The sequence below is a fragment of the Rutidosis leptorrhynchoides genome, chromosome 7 (assembly GCF_046630445.1).
Source record: "Rutidosis leptorrhynchoides isolate AG116_Rl617_1_P2 chromosome 7, CSIRO_AGI_Rlap_v1, whole genome shotgun sequence".
NCBI lineage: Eukaryota > Viridiplantae > Streptophyta > Magnoliopsida > Asterales > Asteraceae > Rutidosis > Rutidosis leptorrhynchoides.
In genome coordinates, this window is record NC_092339.1 from 238,120,614 (window position 1) to 238,137,147 (window position 16,534).

Sequence of the window (16,534 nt, forward strand, 5' to 3'; positions counted from 1 at the left end):
TTTTAACTTCAAGAAATCTTCCAAAGATTCCTTTTTAATCAACTAAGCAGTTTGCTTTTTATTATAAGAGCATAACATAAAATAATCACTTTGTTAGGGTTTGAAGCTATCTCTGCAAGCATGAGGGGAGGTTACATGACTTTGACTATCTCTCATGGGTCACTCATTCACTCAAGTGTATGGGGTTCCCTATAGATCTAAAAATTTGCTCGCTCATAGCCAGTCATATTTGCATCTTTCGTCGTAGGCTTGATCGACATTCAAATCCTTCGCGTGCTAGGTGTGATGGTGGCAATACCCATATCTTCTGGTTCATTTGTCAAAAAGGGGTAATGAAGGTGTTTGGAGTGGAGTTTTGACTTTTGGTGATGGAAAAGGTAAAAAGGGTAGAATAGTCTTTTTAAAGATTTTATTGTTATGTTTGAAAAAAAAGGATAGATAGGAGTGCGACTAATTTTGTGAAGCACTTTAGTTGAACTTCTTTCTAGGAGTTTTTCCTTTGAATTGAGTTCTTGAAACTCCAGCGATTTTTATAAATTCTGCTCCTTTCCTCAGAATTTTGAATTGAGATGGATCATAACCATTTTTTTCGAATACCATCTCGAGGAGCTTCCGTTGGTAGTTTTTCAAGATTTTTGCCATAATCTTTTAGTGACTATTTTTGGAAATTCCTACGAGGTGATTTTCATTTTCTGGGTAGAGTATATGGTGAAGGTGAATGATGGGTGATAAAGGGAAATGAATGAAAGAGTGTGAGTGATTTCTTGATAAACAGCTAGCTCTTCTGGTATATACCTTTATCACACTTTGCTGTTCGAAAATGTAGATCAGGAGCAAGTTCTGATTCCCAGCACAAACATCGGCACACTCAACGGAAAAATAGTGAAGCATTAAGGATGAATGCTTTTCATGGTCTTATTTTAGGTGCCTCACCACAATCAATTTAGGTCCAATACGCCAAGTCATGCAATGCTCTTTTAAAGACTCGGTTCGCCCTAATAAGATTCATATTTTTAGATAACCCTTACTTTTATTTACAAACGTTTTAGATTTTTGAAAGTACTTTTTTGTGTTAAAATTTTTGAAATTTGGGTTAAAAACACATAATCTTGATAACAAACTTAATACGATAAACATTACATCACTATCCCACACTTAGACGAACATTGTCCCTAATGTTCCTACTGTGGAATGCCACACTTAGGGTTTTTAATAAAGATTTTTGAGAAACATTTTTCTTTGTGGTTATTTGGGATGGAATCCCACACTTACTGATAAGTAAAGATGCGATTTATTTGTCTAGAAAATAGAGCTAATACGGTAAAATAAGAAAAGAGTACCCTTTATCGGCTGCTGAGAAAGCGGATTAAGAAGCTGGCTGACTTTGAAGAGGCAGAAGGCTTCGGCAATCTCTCGTCTCTTGGTCTCTGATAGGCTCTTCATCTTCATTTCTTTATTGTCTTCTACTGTACTTTATTCATAGGTTGCGTCCCAAGAAGCGCTTTTGTTTAACGTCATTGGCTCGACCAATACTCTGTCTACCACGGTAAAGTAGACAAATCCCTCCCGAGGATGTCTTTGTTAAGCTGAGGGTGAACATATCTCGGCGGGTAGATCCTGAGAAAATGACGGACCAAAAAGTGGGGAAGGTCCAGAATATCTCGTGTCGATCATCTGAAGAAGAGGTAGTGGGCAGTCATAGCTCTAGATAATTCCTGAAGTCCGACGAGGATGTACTCCATAGCCCTAATGACGGTCTCATGTACGTCAGTCATTGATGCAGTGTTAGTGGTGATAGTCTCTCATCTCGGATGCTCATGTCTGAAATCTTAAAGTAATGCTAGGAATTGTATCTTCATGATCTCAAAATCTTCGGAATGGGGATCTTCGCAAAAACTGTTGACAGTTTGGTACATATTAGTTATCAGTCGGAGCTGGAAGGAGGTAAATAGCAATCCTGAGTCTAGAAACAAAGCGGTTGCTTTCTAGTAGATCTCACAGCACCTAGCTTTGAATGTGAAGCTCAGATTTGTTGAGTCATTGAATATACGTCGGAGCTCGGATGTCACAAATGTGGCAAGGTTAACTCTGTTGGGATCCAAATGGGAGAAGGGATTATTGCAATGCTCTTCTTCCATAACTGCGGCTTCTAACTCTTTGATTATCATATCGGCGTGGTGATCGATAGTAACATAGATCACGAGTCTTTCTGGTGTGCTCTCAAAATCGTCTCGAGCTAAGAGAATGAAGAGGCTTCTAATGTCTTCGCTCATTTGTGAATCAGAGTGGGAAGTCGGACGTCCAGTCGAATGCTCCATGTTTCGATGGATAAGGGACAATAGTGATCTCTGAGTAGTGGAGTAAGGAAGTGCTGATCCTGCCATAGCGTTGTATACTTTAGTGTGGATGATCTTCTGCTCTCGGCAAAACCTTATCTCGTGCATAGTACGTGCCACTGATTTGTGCTCCCTTTCCCGTTCCTCTCAGCGAATATGATCGTGGAGGGTGGTGATAAAGTCCTGAAGCCTTGCTACCAATAATACCGTATCATTATTGTTTCTCTGCTCATATTGGGTATACTCATATTTGATAGCTTCAATCCGCTCTACAACCGAGTCATCAATTCGATTGTCGAGTGTCGGATGCCTTCGAGAATGTCTTCAAAGAATTCATGTGTATCATTTATAAATGAAATCATATCGGCATGTGTAATGACTCGGAAAATTTAGTCTTATTTTTAAGTTAAATCTATAAATGATTTCATAATTTAGACACGTTAAGCAAAGCCTTTCATCCTGAATATCAAAATTTTTAAACTATTTTCATGATTTCATTAAACTTCGACAAATTTCGACGATTCACGAACAAATAACTGTAAATAAAAATGTATATATTTAAATATACATATAAAATGTGTAAATATTAAATAATCAATAAATGTTATTATATAAAATATAATTATTTATTATATGATTAATAATATGTACATATTAAATTTAAGTATAAGTAAAAATATCATAATATCACGTTCATCATTATTATTAACCTTAATAATAATGTTAACATCAGATTTAATAACCACAATTTGTTATAATAATATTTTTATGATTATTATCATTTTTAAATATCATTCTTAATATTTATATTATTTTGATATTTAGTAAATATTATTATCATCTTTATTTATTATTATTGTGATTATTATTATTATTGAGATCATTTTATTATTGTGATTATTATTGTGATTATTAGTATATTATTCTTATTATTACAAATAATATTATCATTATTATTATTTATTATTATTAGTATTATTTTGATATTGTTATTATTAATATTATTATTATTATTATTATTATTATTATTATTATTATTAATATATTTATATTTATTAATATTAATGTTAATTAGATCAGAGAAATACAAAAATGGGTTAGTTATCACTAACTGCTTTTGAATTTTTACTAATACTGATTTCCAAATCTGCTTTGTATTTTTAATTCCATCGTGATTATCTATTTTAAATTTTTTTATTAATCGTGATGAATATTTTTATTCTACTGGTTATAATCTTGTATTCTATCGACCCACAATTTCTTAATAAAACTCGATCAATCCATTATTATGAGATACTAGTCCACTTTACAGCTCCATCATCAATCCCTTATTTCAATTCAAATTAAAACAGAAAATAAATATAAAGGCCGTAACCTATGTTCTTCTTTCTTTATTTAGCCAAAATTCAAAATCGAATCAATTTCAAAATCTAAAAGTGCAGTTGTGTTTGGAATCTTGTACTCAAACTATCTGCTAAGTTTCACGATCCAATTTCTCAAATTGATGACGAATTTCAAACTCAAAGTTAAAGAAATAAAAGTCAACTAAATTGTTATTGGCGAAATTCAAATTTGTTTTGATAATTCCAGTCAAATTTATGTTTGAGAAACATTCTAGGATTGATTTGAAATGTATTTCGTGTAGAAAATTTCTTTTAAAACGATCTCAAATTCGAAATTGATGTTTGTGTCCATCAAGTGTATTCGAAGGCTTCTGTCATCGCTGCTGCTATATTTTTTCCTTTAAATTTCGATTCCTGTTGAATAAAAACACACCCATTAATTTTGTTCTAGTGTGAATTTCAAGTCTTAAATCGATTTCATGGTTATAGAAGTATGTCTGGCTGATTTACTTGTAAAGAGGATGACGAAACAGATACAAGTTATATATATAAATTGGTGGGATTTAAAACAGATAAAACTAAATGGACGAGTGGTTTGAAGGTTATTTGTGTTAGCGAGAGGTCTAGGGTTCGAAACCGGTTCGTGGCATTTGTTTTTAGAAGGGCTCTTAAGGTAATTATTATTATTATTATTATTATTATTATTATTATTATTACTATTATTATTATTATTATTATTATTATTATTATTATTATTATTATTATTATTATTATTATTATTATTACTATTGTTATTAATATTATTATTGTTATAATTATCATTGTCATTAACATTATCACCACTACAATCATTATTAAAGTTATTAATCTTAATACTAACATTATTATTTCATGATTTTTATTACTAAAACTAAAATATTTTTCTAATATATTAACATTAATAAGTTATTTATTTTATTTATACTAAGTACTTATTTCAATTACTGAAAATAAATACATTTAAGATATGATGAATTATTATCATTATTATTATCATTTTAAATATTATTATCATTATTATGATTAGAATTATTATTATTATTATTATTATATTGAAAACAATATAAATTATTAGTATTAGTATCATTCTATAGTTATAAGTATTATTATTAATGTTATCATTATTATTATTACTAATATGACTATCTTTATTAGTATTATTATTATTGAAAAGTATTATCATTATTATCATTTTTACAAAAATTATCATTTTTGCTATCATCAAAACTATATTATTATTATTATTATTATTATTATTATTATTATTATTATTATTATTATTATTATTATTATTATTATTATTATTATTATTATTATTATTATTATTATTATTATTTTTAAAACCTTATTATGATTATTATCATTTTTACTACTAGTATTATTATTGTTATTACAAAATAATACAACTCTTTATTGGTTATCATTATTAAAATCATTTTATCAAACAAATACTTATACATAATATATATATATATATATATATATATATATATATATATATATATATATATATATATATATATATATATATATATATATATATATAACAAGTGAAATAATATATATAAACTTATTCGATTACAAGTATATGTGTTAATATATATACTTGATATAGGTTCGTGAATTCGAGGACAACTCTGCACTTGTTCAGTGCCATCATACATATATTTACTACGAAATACGAAATACAGTATCGTGAGTTTTCATAGCTCCCTTTTTATCTATATTTTTGGGCTGAGAATACATGCAATATTTTATATCAGTTTTACAAAATAGATACAAGTACTAAACTTAATTCTACGTGGGTTAGAATCATAAATATTCCCTTAGCTTGGTAACTTAATCTATTGGTCTTTGTACCGTAGGCGTGAATCCTATTGATAGATCTATCAGGTTTGACAACCCCATCCGGGCTAGTCGCGCTAGCAGTCAACGGATGTTTAGTACTTCGAGGGTATTTATCGCACTTGATTCGGTGCTCTATAGACATCAGGGGTATTCATTATTATATTATTATCGTTAAGGCTGTTACCCGGTGCCCATGGTTGTAGAATCTTTTTATTACACTGTGGTGTAAGGATATTTATGGAAACTGAAATCTTGTGATCTATTACTATTATCAAAATCATTAATCATGACAAACCTATGAACTCACTCAACCTCGTGTTGACTTTTTAAGCATGTTTATTCTCAGGTACTTTTTGCTTTCGCTATAAAACTTTACTGTTACATAGAAGTCAAGCCAAGCACTGGGACCATAGTTAACATCACCGTTAATTGTTTTTGACGGGGTGTTACAGTTGGTATCAGAGCATTGGTCTTAGCAAACCAGAATTTGCATTAGTGTGTCTAACTAGTAGTTGTTAGGATGCATTAGCGAGTCTGGACTTTGACCGTACGTGTTTATTTTAAATTTTACTTATCATTTCTTGCCGAAAAATTTCAACTTATTTTTAAGTCAATTCTCTATATGATTGAATGCTTTCGACTCGATAAGCAAACTTGTTATTATGAATCTCAAAATTTTGAAAGGTTTTATGAAGTCATTTTATGTGACTAAAGTATATTCTAATATTCCTATATTATTTATAAAATAAAAAGGTGTGATTATGTGTTTGTACGTTCCTACGTATAACGTTTTTATTCGATGAATCGTCTCGATTTCCAAACCAACAATTAGACTTTTGAGATTTCTAAATCCGAATTATTTTAATACGATATTCCGATGTCGTATGAGTTTATAAAATATTCCTATGTTTTTTTTTCTTGAATTATTATTCTTCTCGCGTATTTAATTTGCGTAGCGGTATTTTTCTCGGATCGAGCTCGTTTAATTGTTCGGTCCAATTTATAAAAATCAAATTTTGATGAGTGGGCCATCTAGGCCATGTTGACTGAAATTCTCATGGATAACCCAGATTTATAAAGTGCATTAAAGTCTAGTCTACAGCCTGACCTATAGCTTTAGAACATTATTACTTGCATCATACATATACATATCTCTTATTCTGTGACTTCGGGAGAAACTCCCATTGTGATTCACAATATTCTATAACTCACGGGCATTATCTTTATAAGATCACCTCGGTTGGTGAAACCAAGGGATGTCACTCATGATTTCTGAAATTCTTGACATTCCTATGTCATCTATCATGGTTTTGTGTATTACATATGTATTACATGAAATATTATCCATGATTTTTGAAACTCCTATATTTGTTACTATTCATACTCAAACGTATATAACTCCCTGTTATATCACGTACCTATATGCCTTATGCCTTTATGCATCGGTTCACGAACCGGAAAATGTCATTGCATTATCGAGAATCTCAAAGACATTATAATGTCATCACTATTCATATTCATTCCTTTTAAAATCTTTGCTTTCTCATTGTTTTGATCATTGAACTTTCTTGACGGGTGGCGTCTACGAAACTCTAGAATGGAAGGGTTTGGATTACCAATTTAAAGGATCCTATAGCTCAAGCCCCTAGACCTGAATAGGCCATTACGAATTGAAAGTCTTTAATCGAAAGTTTATCTGATTACATACTTATTATTTATAATCTCAACACGTCATGCCGCCATTATTACATAAAGGAGGACACAACATATCTTATCATATTTATCCCAGTAGACTTTGTCTGACACATTTCCTTAATTTTCCTCCGTAATCTACGAGATCTATTTTACTATATATAGGTATTCTATGTAATTAGAATATCATCCAATATCCAAAAATCATTTCATATCGAAGAATCCGTTATCTGACCGTGTAGGATGGATCCTGCACAAAGTTCGAGTTCATATAGTTCCGAGGGCGATTCTAAAGGCTCTGAAGGTAGTGTAACCGAAGTGCCTCAACTGGTTGACTACACTTCTTTCTGGAGGAGATGGAGATGGGTTCGAGACATACTCACTCGATGGAGGAATGAAGAGGGTGAACCCTACAACGAACAAAATTTACCTCCCAATATCGGAGAACTTGACGCGCTCACCGGACAACCAATTCGCAATACCGTTTTCACACTCTTTGCCAGAATATTACGCCTCGAGGAGCGCATTCAAAGAATTATGATGGTAATTCAACCCCTACTCCCAACTACTAATCAAGTAGGATTAGTGGAAGAAGTTAGGGAGCTTTGTGCTAGGCTTGAAGGAAGAATAGCGTCTCTGGAAAGTACAATACACATTTTGAAAGGTAGATTTACGCCTACTATACCCCCAACAACAACATCCGCATCACACGCCTCAACATCACACTCGGTACCTCGAACATCAACATCATACGCCCCATAGATACCAAGGAATACCAACAACAATAATTGATGAAGTATTGATTCATAACTTCATTAAAGAAATATTTCTCGACGATTATGTAATCTCTAAATTTTTTGAGATTGTTTATTCTATTTTCAACCGTAAATCAAATGAATTTAATATTATATTAACTCATTAAATCTATATTACATCTGAAGAAAATATATATGTATATTTTCATAAAGATTATAATTAAATATTCTGTTGTACAAACTGTTAATGGTGATAATATTTTAACGGGTAGGTAATACCCAAGAAATATTTAGATTTCACATTAATATGTTACACTATACATTCTTCAATTCTGATTCAATAGTCATTAACTATAGCACTTACATCCACATATATATGTAGCTGTTCACTAAAGAACAACCATTTTCATACAAATTCAATTATGTATTCTGATTTTGACATATCAGAATCTAAGTAAAGCTTTAGCAGGTGTTATCTTCCTAAAGATCACTACATTCATGAATTATATTCATTCGTATTCTGTGATGAATTATCACATCAAACAACCGAAATTATCATTCATTACTTTTGAAATTTACAACATTTCTTCGTCAACCGTTAGATCCGTTGACGGTATACATCCTGCGTTCAACGCTCAAATTCAAAATTCTTAAAAACAATTTGGATTGATAACTAATGATTCAGATATGCTAACATTGCGAATACTGATGAAGCAACAAAATCTATATATGATCTTAATGGTCAAAAGCTTGATAATAAAGAATGGAGTGTTGGAAACGCTCAATAGAAAATTTGGTACTGGAAAACGGATTGAGCAAATCATGAAGGAGGCTGTGGACAAATCACAAGGACTAAACCTATACCCAAAGAATTTAGATGATTCGATTTCTGATGGAAATCACAGAAGATCTTTTTACGCATTCTAAATCCTTACAGAAGAATTTCCCTCATTATCCTTCGACTTAAATATTCTAAGATATCATCGTATCTTTCGTTATAAATATCCTCTATATCTCTGAAGATATCTTCATAACGATTCTTGTCCGCAATTAATTATCTCTTTGCGATATATTTATTATATCATAAAGGAAACTGTTTAAGTTTCTATATTTTATAAAATTCGAGTTTAAATTATGAATGATTTCTGGAGAATTGTTGGGAATTGAAGCATGAGTTAGTATAATATAATGACGTCAGGCCAACGTGATTATATTACAGTAAGTCATGTTAAATTTTTAATGGAAGATGATGATTCATAGACTTTATAAATCGTCATTTACCATGTTACACGACTCTTACATTCTTTTTAACCTCTAAACATATCAAGAAAATATTTTTCTTGATGATTCAGTCTTTTCCTGATATTCTGGTAATTTGACAAATCAAATCGTGTTATTACCTTTCCTTCTGCTTTGTATATTATGATCATTCGAAACTCCATATTACGGACCATTATTCGCTTGACTTGAAGTCGGGAAGGAAAAACAAAAGCATGGAGCTCCTAAATATAAAGGAAAATATAAAGCCCGATAACAACACAGAAATTACAAACCGTGTATATCAATACGTATAGCAACATAAAGACACGGAAGAATTAAAAACACTATAACCCTAAGGTAATAGTAGAAGTAAACAGATTCCTCCGGTGGTAGATGAAAAAGTAGAATGACAGAAGCGATAGTTAGAAAAATATCCAGGATAAGAACTGGATTAAGCATTTTCACAATATTTAAAAGTATGAATTGAGGAAGAAAGTATAGAAGTGGTGAAGATAATGAAACGGAAGAAGCAAATTTATAGCAAAAATTCTAGACACATCAATCGAGGCAATTTACAACATTTAATCAAAGAAAATCTCAAAATTTCTTAATTACCGGAGAATCAAATCTTATAGATTACGAAGATTTCCTATAATTCCTTGAATTCCGAAAATCAATCGTGACTACGTCAAAAGTTATGGCGAACATTTAATTTTCTCATTTCACTCTTTTGTGATAGCTTCGCTTATACTCTTCCTATAATCGAATTGTTTTATCCATACTATTCAAAGGTGATAAAACTATATTTTTTCAAATCATATTCATCATTACAATATTCTTGTTGTAAACAATGACAATCTCATGACTGTGATTTTCACGTACACCTCTTTGTTTTGTCTGCCCTAATATTGTGGCTTAAACACTAAAGGTTTTAAATGAGTTCAATACTATTCATAACACATTTCATGTGTTCAAGTTGCTGAAATGCTTGTATAACACCATCATCCCTTTTGAGGATAACCTAATCAATAAAACTCGTGTTATTCCCTTGAATGACCTCCGCATTAATAATAAAATGCACTTCGTAAGAAGAACTTGTAGAAATTATGATTTGTATGATTTTAACTCTTGAAACAGAACAATATTCTATCTGTTGGAATTCACGCAAGGCCCCGAGCATACCTAGGAACGTGAAGACCAAATAAAACGTAAATATCCTCGTCTATGTACGAACAACGCTGATTGATGGCAACAACTAAATTTCGGGACGAAATTTCTTTTAACGGGTAGGTACTGTAATGTCCCGGAAAATTTTGTCTTATTTTTAACTTAAATCTATAAATGATGTCATAATTCAGACACGTTAAGCAAAGCCTTTCATCCTGAATATCAAAATTTTTAAACTATTTTCATGATTTCATTAAACTTCGACAAATTCTGACGATTCACGAACAAATAACGGTAAATAAAAATGTATATATTTAAATATACATATAAAATGTGTAAATATTAAATAATCAATAAATGTTATTATATAAAATATAATTATTTATTATATGATTAATAATATGTACATATTAAATTTAAGTATAAGTAAAAATATCATAATATCACTTTCATCATTATTATTAACCTTAATAATAATGTTAACATCAGATTTAATAACCAAAATTTGTTATAATAATATTTTTATGATTATCATCATTTTTAAATATCATTCTTGATATTAATATTATTTTGATATTTAGTAAATATTATTATTATCTTTATTTATTAATATTGTGATTATTATTATTGAGATCATTTTATTATTTTGATTATTAGTATATTATTCTTATTATTACAAATAATATTATCATTATTATTATTTATTATTATTAGTATTATTTTGATATTGTTATTATTAATATTATTATTATTATTATTATTATTATTATTATTATTATTATTATATTTATATTTATTAATTATTAATGTTAATTAGATCAGAGAAATACAAAAATGGGTTAGTTATCACTAACTGGTTTTGAATTTTTACTAATTGTGATTTCCAAATCTGCTTTGTATTTTTAATTCCATCGTGATTATCTACTTTAAATTTTTTTATTAATTGTGATGAATATTTTTATTCTACTGGTTATAATCTTGTATTCTATCGACCCACAATTGCTTAATAAAACTCGATCAATCCATTGTTATGAGATACCAGTCGACTTTACAGCTCCATCATCAATCCCTTTATTTCAATTCAATTAAAAAAATAAATATAAAGGCCGTAACCTCTGTTCTTGTTTCTTTTTTTGGCCTAAATTCAAAATCGAATCAATTTCAAAATTTAAAAGTGCAGTTGTGTTTAGAATCTTGTACTCAAACTATTTGCTAAGTTTCACAATCCAATTTCTCAAATTGATGACGAATTTCAAAGTCAAAGTTAAAGAAATAAAAGTCAACTAAATTTTTCTTGGCGAAATTCAAATTTGTTTTGATAATTCCAGTCAAATTGATGTTTGAGAAACATTCTATGATTGAATTGAAATGTATTTCGTGTAGAAAATTTCTTTTAAAACGATCTCAAATTCGAAATTGATGTTTGTGTCCATCAAGTGTATTCGAAGGCTTCTGTCATCGCTGCTGCTATATTTTTTCCTTTAAATTTCGATTCCTGTTGAATAAAAACATACTCATTAAGTTTGTTCTAGTGTGAATTTCAAGTCTTAAATCGATTTCATGGTTATAGAAGTAAGTCTGGCCGATTTACTTGTAAAGAGGATGAAGAAACAGATACAAGTTATATACATAAATTGGTGGGATTTAAAACAGATAGAACTAAATGGACGAGTGGTTTGAAGGTTGTTTGTGTTAGTGAGAGGTCTCGGGTTCGAACTCGGTTCGTGGCATTTGTTTTTAGAAGGGTTCTTAAGGTAGTTTTTATTATTATTATTATTATTATTATTATTATTATTATTATTATTATTATTATTATTATTATTATTATTATTATTATTATTATTATTATTATTATTATTATTATTATTATTATTATTATTATTATTATTATTATTATTATTATTATTATTATTATTATTATTATTATTATTATTATTGTTATTAATGTTATTATTGTTATAATTATCATTGTCATTTACATTATCACCACTACAATCATTATTAAAGTTATTAATCTTAATACTAACATTATTATTATATGATTTTTATTACTAAAACTAAAATATTTTTCTAGTATATTAACATTAATAAGTTATTTATTTTATTTATACTAAGTACTTATTTCAATTACTAAAAATAAATACATTTAAGATATGATGAATTATTATCATTATTATTATCATTTTCAATATTATTATCATTATTATGATTAGAATTATTATTATTATTATTATTATTTTGAAAACAATACAAATTATTAGTATTAGTATCATTCTATATTTATAAGTATTATTATTAATGTTATCATTATTATTATTACTAATATGACTATCTTTATTAGTATTATTATTATTGAAAAGTATTATCATTATTATCATTTTTGCTATCATCAAAACTATATTATTATTATTATTATTATTATTATTATTATTATTATTATTATTATTATTATTATTATTATTATTATTATTATTATTATTATTATTATTATTATTATTATTATTATTATTATTATTATTATTTTTAAAACCTTATTATGATTATTATCATTTTTACTACTAGTATTATTATTGTTATTACAAAACAATACAACTCTTTATTGGTTATCATTATTAAAATCATTTTATCAAACAAATACTTATACATAATATATATATATATATATATATATATATATATATATATATATATATATATATATATATATATATATATATATATATATATATATATAGAAATATATAACAAGTGAAATAATATATATAAACTTATTCGATTACAAGTATATGTGTTAATATATATACTTGATATAGGTTCGTGAATCCGAGGACAACTTTGCACTTGTTCAGTGCTATCATACACATATTTACTATGAAATACGAAATAAAGTATCGTGAGTTTTCATAGCTCCCTTTTTATCTATATTTTTGAGCTGAGAATACATGCAATATTTTATATCTGTTTTACAAAATAGATACAAGTACTAAACTTAATTCTACGTGGGTTAGAATCACAAATATTCCCTTAGCTTGGTAACTTAATCTATTGGTCTCTGTACCGTAGGCGCGAATCCTATTGATAGATCTATCGTGTTTGACAACCCCATCCGGGCTAGTCGCGCTAGCAGTCAACGGATGTTTAGTACTTCGAGGGTATTTATCGCACTTGGTTCGGTGCTCTATAGACATCAGGGGTATTCATTATTATATTATTATCGTTAAGACTGTTACCAGGTGCCCATGGTTGTAGAATCTTTTAATTACACTGCGGTGTAAGGATATTTATGAAAACTGAAATCTTGTGATCTATTACTATTATCAAAATCATTAATCATGACAAACCTATGAACTCACTCAAACTCGTGTTGACTTTTTAAGCATGTTTATTCTCAGGTACTTTTTGCTTTCACTGTAAAACTTTGCTGTTACATAGAAGTCAAGCCAAGCACTGGGACCAGAGTTAACATCGCCGTTAATGGTTTTTGACGGGGTGGTACAGCATGGGTTGATACGATTGGAATTTTGGAATGCTCCGAAGAAGAGTCCGGCCCCTCTTGAGCTGAAACTATCAGGAGAGAGCGAGTGTCGACCAGAATATCTAGGCATGGCTGATCATCCTCATCATCGTCTGAAGCTGATCCGTAGGATGGGAACTTAACTGAAGTGGCAGGTGAATGAGGTGTGTTTGTGTTCTGGTGTCTTGCTTCTTTGCTGATAGGATTAATTTTTATATCTTTGACATCAGTTGGCTCTTCATTTGTTTTACGGAAACGAATCAAATGTAACATCCCGCGTTTTTCCTTTAAATTTATTTTTAACACCGTTTTTTTTATATAATAATATCTTTCGTATTTAAATTCGTCGACTCCGTTGACGAACGTTCATAATATTCTCGTTATTTAATTATAACATCACTCGTTTACTCTAACGTTTTAAAATATTTCGTTTGGTTAATTCCCGCACCCGACAACAAACTTGAGGGACTAGTTTCGCCAAGGTGCCAAACATTTGACTAGGTCAAATGGTCAACACCTCCTCTTATCCACTCATTTCACCTCCCACTTTCTTTTTTTCTTTTCTCTCCACCATTTTTGAACTCAAAACACCCATTCACTAAATTCATCATCTATTTCCATTCAAGCAATCAAACATCAAAACAAATTATATATTCGTGATCCTCTCTTCATCCTCTTCGATTTGGTACCAATTTCATCACATTTGGGTAACATTTCTAAATCACTAGATTTCTTTAAATTCATGTTCTTGACTTAAAAGTGTGTTAATTAGTGTCTATGGCTCATTGTGATGTTGTGTATGTAATTTGTATGCTCGATTTGTTGTTTTTGGTGTAACTAGCTTGAAAATGAAAAATGCATGCTTAATCTTTGATTTTGAATGATCATATGTTGCTTAATTGTTAAAGTTCATGTATTAAATGTGTTACTAGCATTATTAGCTTCAATTTGATGTGTAGGTTGATTAAGAAAACTTCAAAAACATGATTATTGATGTTGAGATGTTTGACTAGGGTTTGATAGTTCTTGACATGAATTTTTGGATGCTTGAATGCCATAAAATGTTAATTGTTAGTGTTTAGTAGTAATTTATGCTTCATTACCTTCAAAACGGCATATCACATGTGTGAATTGGATTCCCGAAACTTAAAATGCATTTGATGAACTTGAAACTTTGAAAATGGATTCTTAATGATCACTTGACGGAAAATAGGTTATTGAAATTGATGTTTTTGTTTGATGAAACGTGTTTAGTTGTTTTCCTTGTCAAATTACCTTTCCAACGATATATAGTATGCATTTTGGATGTTTTCGGTTCATAAAATATGTTAATTTGAGTTTTGGTTCGTGACTTGGTCTATTTTTCTGCAAACAGCAAAAATTCCAGGTATGCGCGCCGTGCAACCTCAGCGCGCCGCGCAAAACAGAAATCCCAGATATTTGCCCCCTTTAGTTGAGTTCTGACCCGGATTTACAATAGGGTGCGCGCCGCGCAACCCATAGCGCGCCGCGCGTATGCCCATCTCATTTTTTGTTTTTATTTTTCCTTTCACAAAATGTTTCCCGCTTAACCGTAACTCTGATTAACATGAAACTTGGCCATTCTGCTCATAAATGATTTCTCATCATGGGAAAATTGTCGGATACCCGACCCGACCCCGTTGACCTTGACTTTGACCAAGTTTGACTTTTAGTCAAACTTAACCAAACAATTATACGATCGTTCTAACATGCTTAATTACTTGTATCGTGCATGAAACTTGACTAATTGATTCACATGCTACATAATCGAGTTGTAACGAGCCATAGGACTAATTGAACATCTTTGATCGTTTGTGTTTACCGTTATTGATATAACCTATATGTTTAGGTCAAGACTAGCTTTGTCTTTGCACGCGTTTACTTGTTGAAGTACTTTATTAACTCTTGCACGCAAGGTGAGATCATAGTCCCACTTTTACTCTTTTTGAACTTATATTTGGGATGAGAAAACATAAACGATTCTTTTGAACTAAGTGAACACAAGAACGGGAAAACAAACATTCTACATACGAGTTTAGAACAAAAATCCTCAATTCGATTATCATTAGTTACACTTGACGGGTGTAAGCGAGAACTTATGTTATATGGCCATATGGGTTGACAACCCTCATCTTTGACGGTTCGCTACCGTCTACAGATGAAATATATTTTCGAGAATCAGTGTTTGTTCTAGCACTATGGATGGGGTATACAATGGATGGAATGTTAAGCTTTGATAATTGGGTGCTCGTGAATATTAACTTTTAGAATGTATTACTATTATTTCAACTTTTCAAACCTTGTGGTTCGACTTACTTACTTTTACTCACTTACTTACTTAAACCTATGATTTCACCAACGTTTTCGTTGACAGATTTCTATGTTTTTCTCAGGGCTTGCACGATATGTGAAACATGCTTCCGCTTACTATTTGATACTTGCATTGGATGTCGAGTATACATGCATTTCATGGAGCGTCTTTTGACTTTACTTTAAACCGTGTCGTCTAGATTTCATTTGTACTTATAACCTTGTAACTTAACTTTTGGTTGAACAATT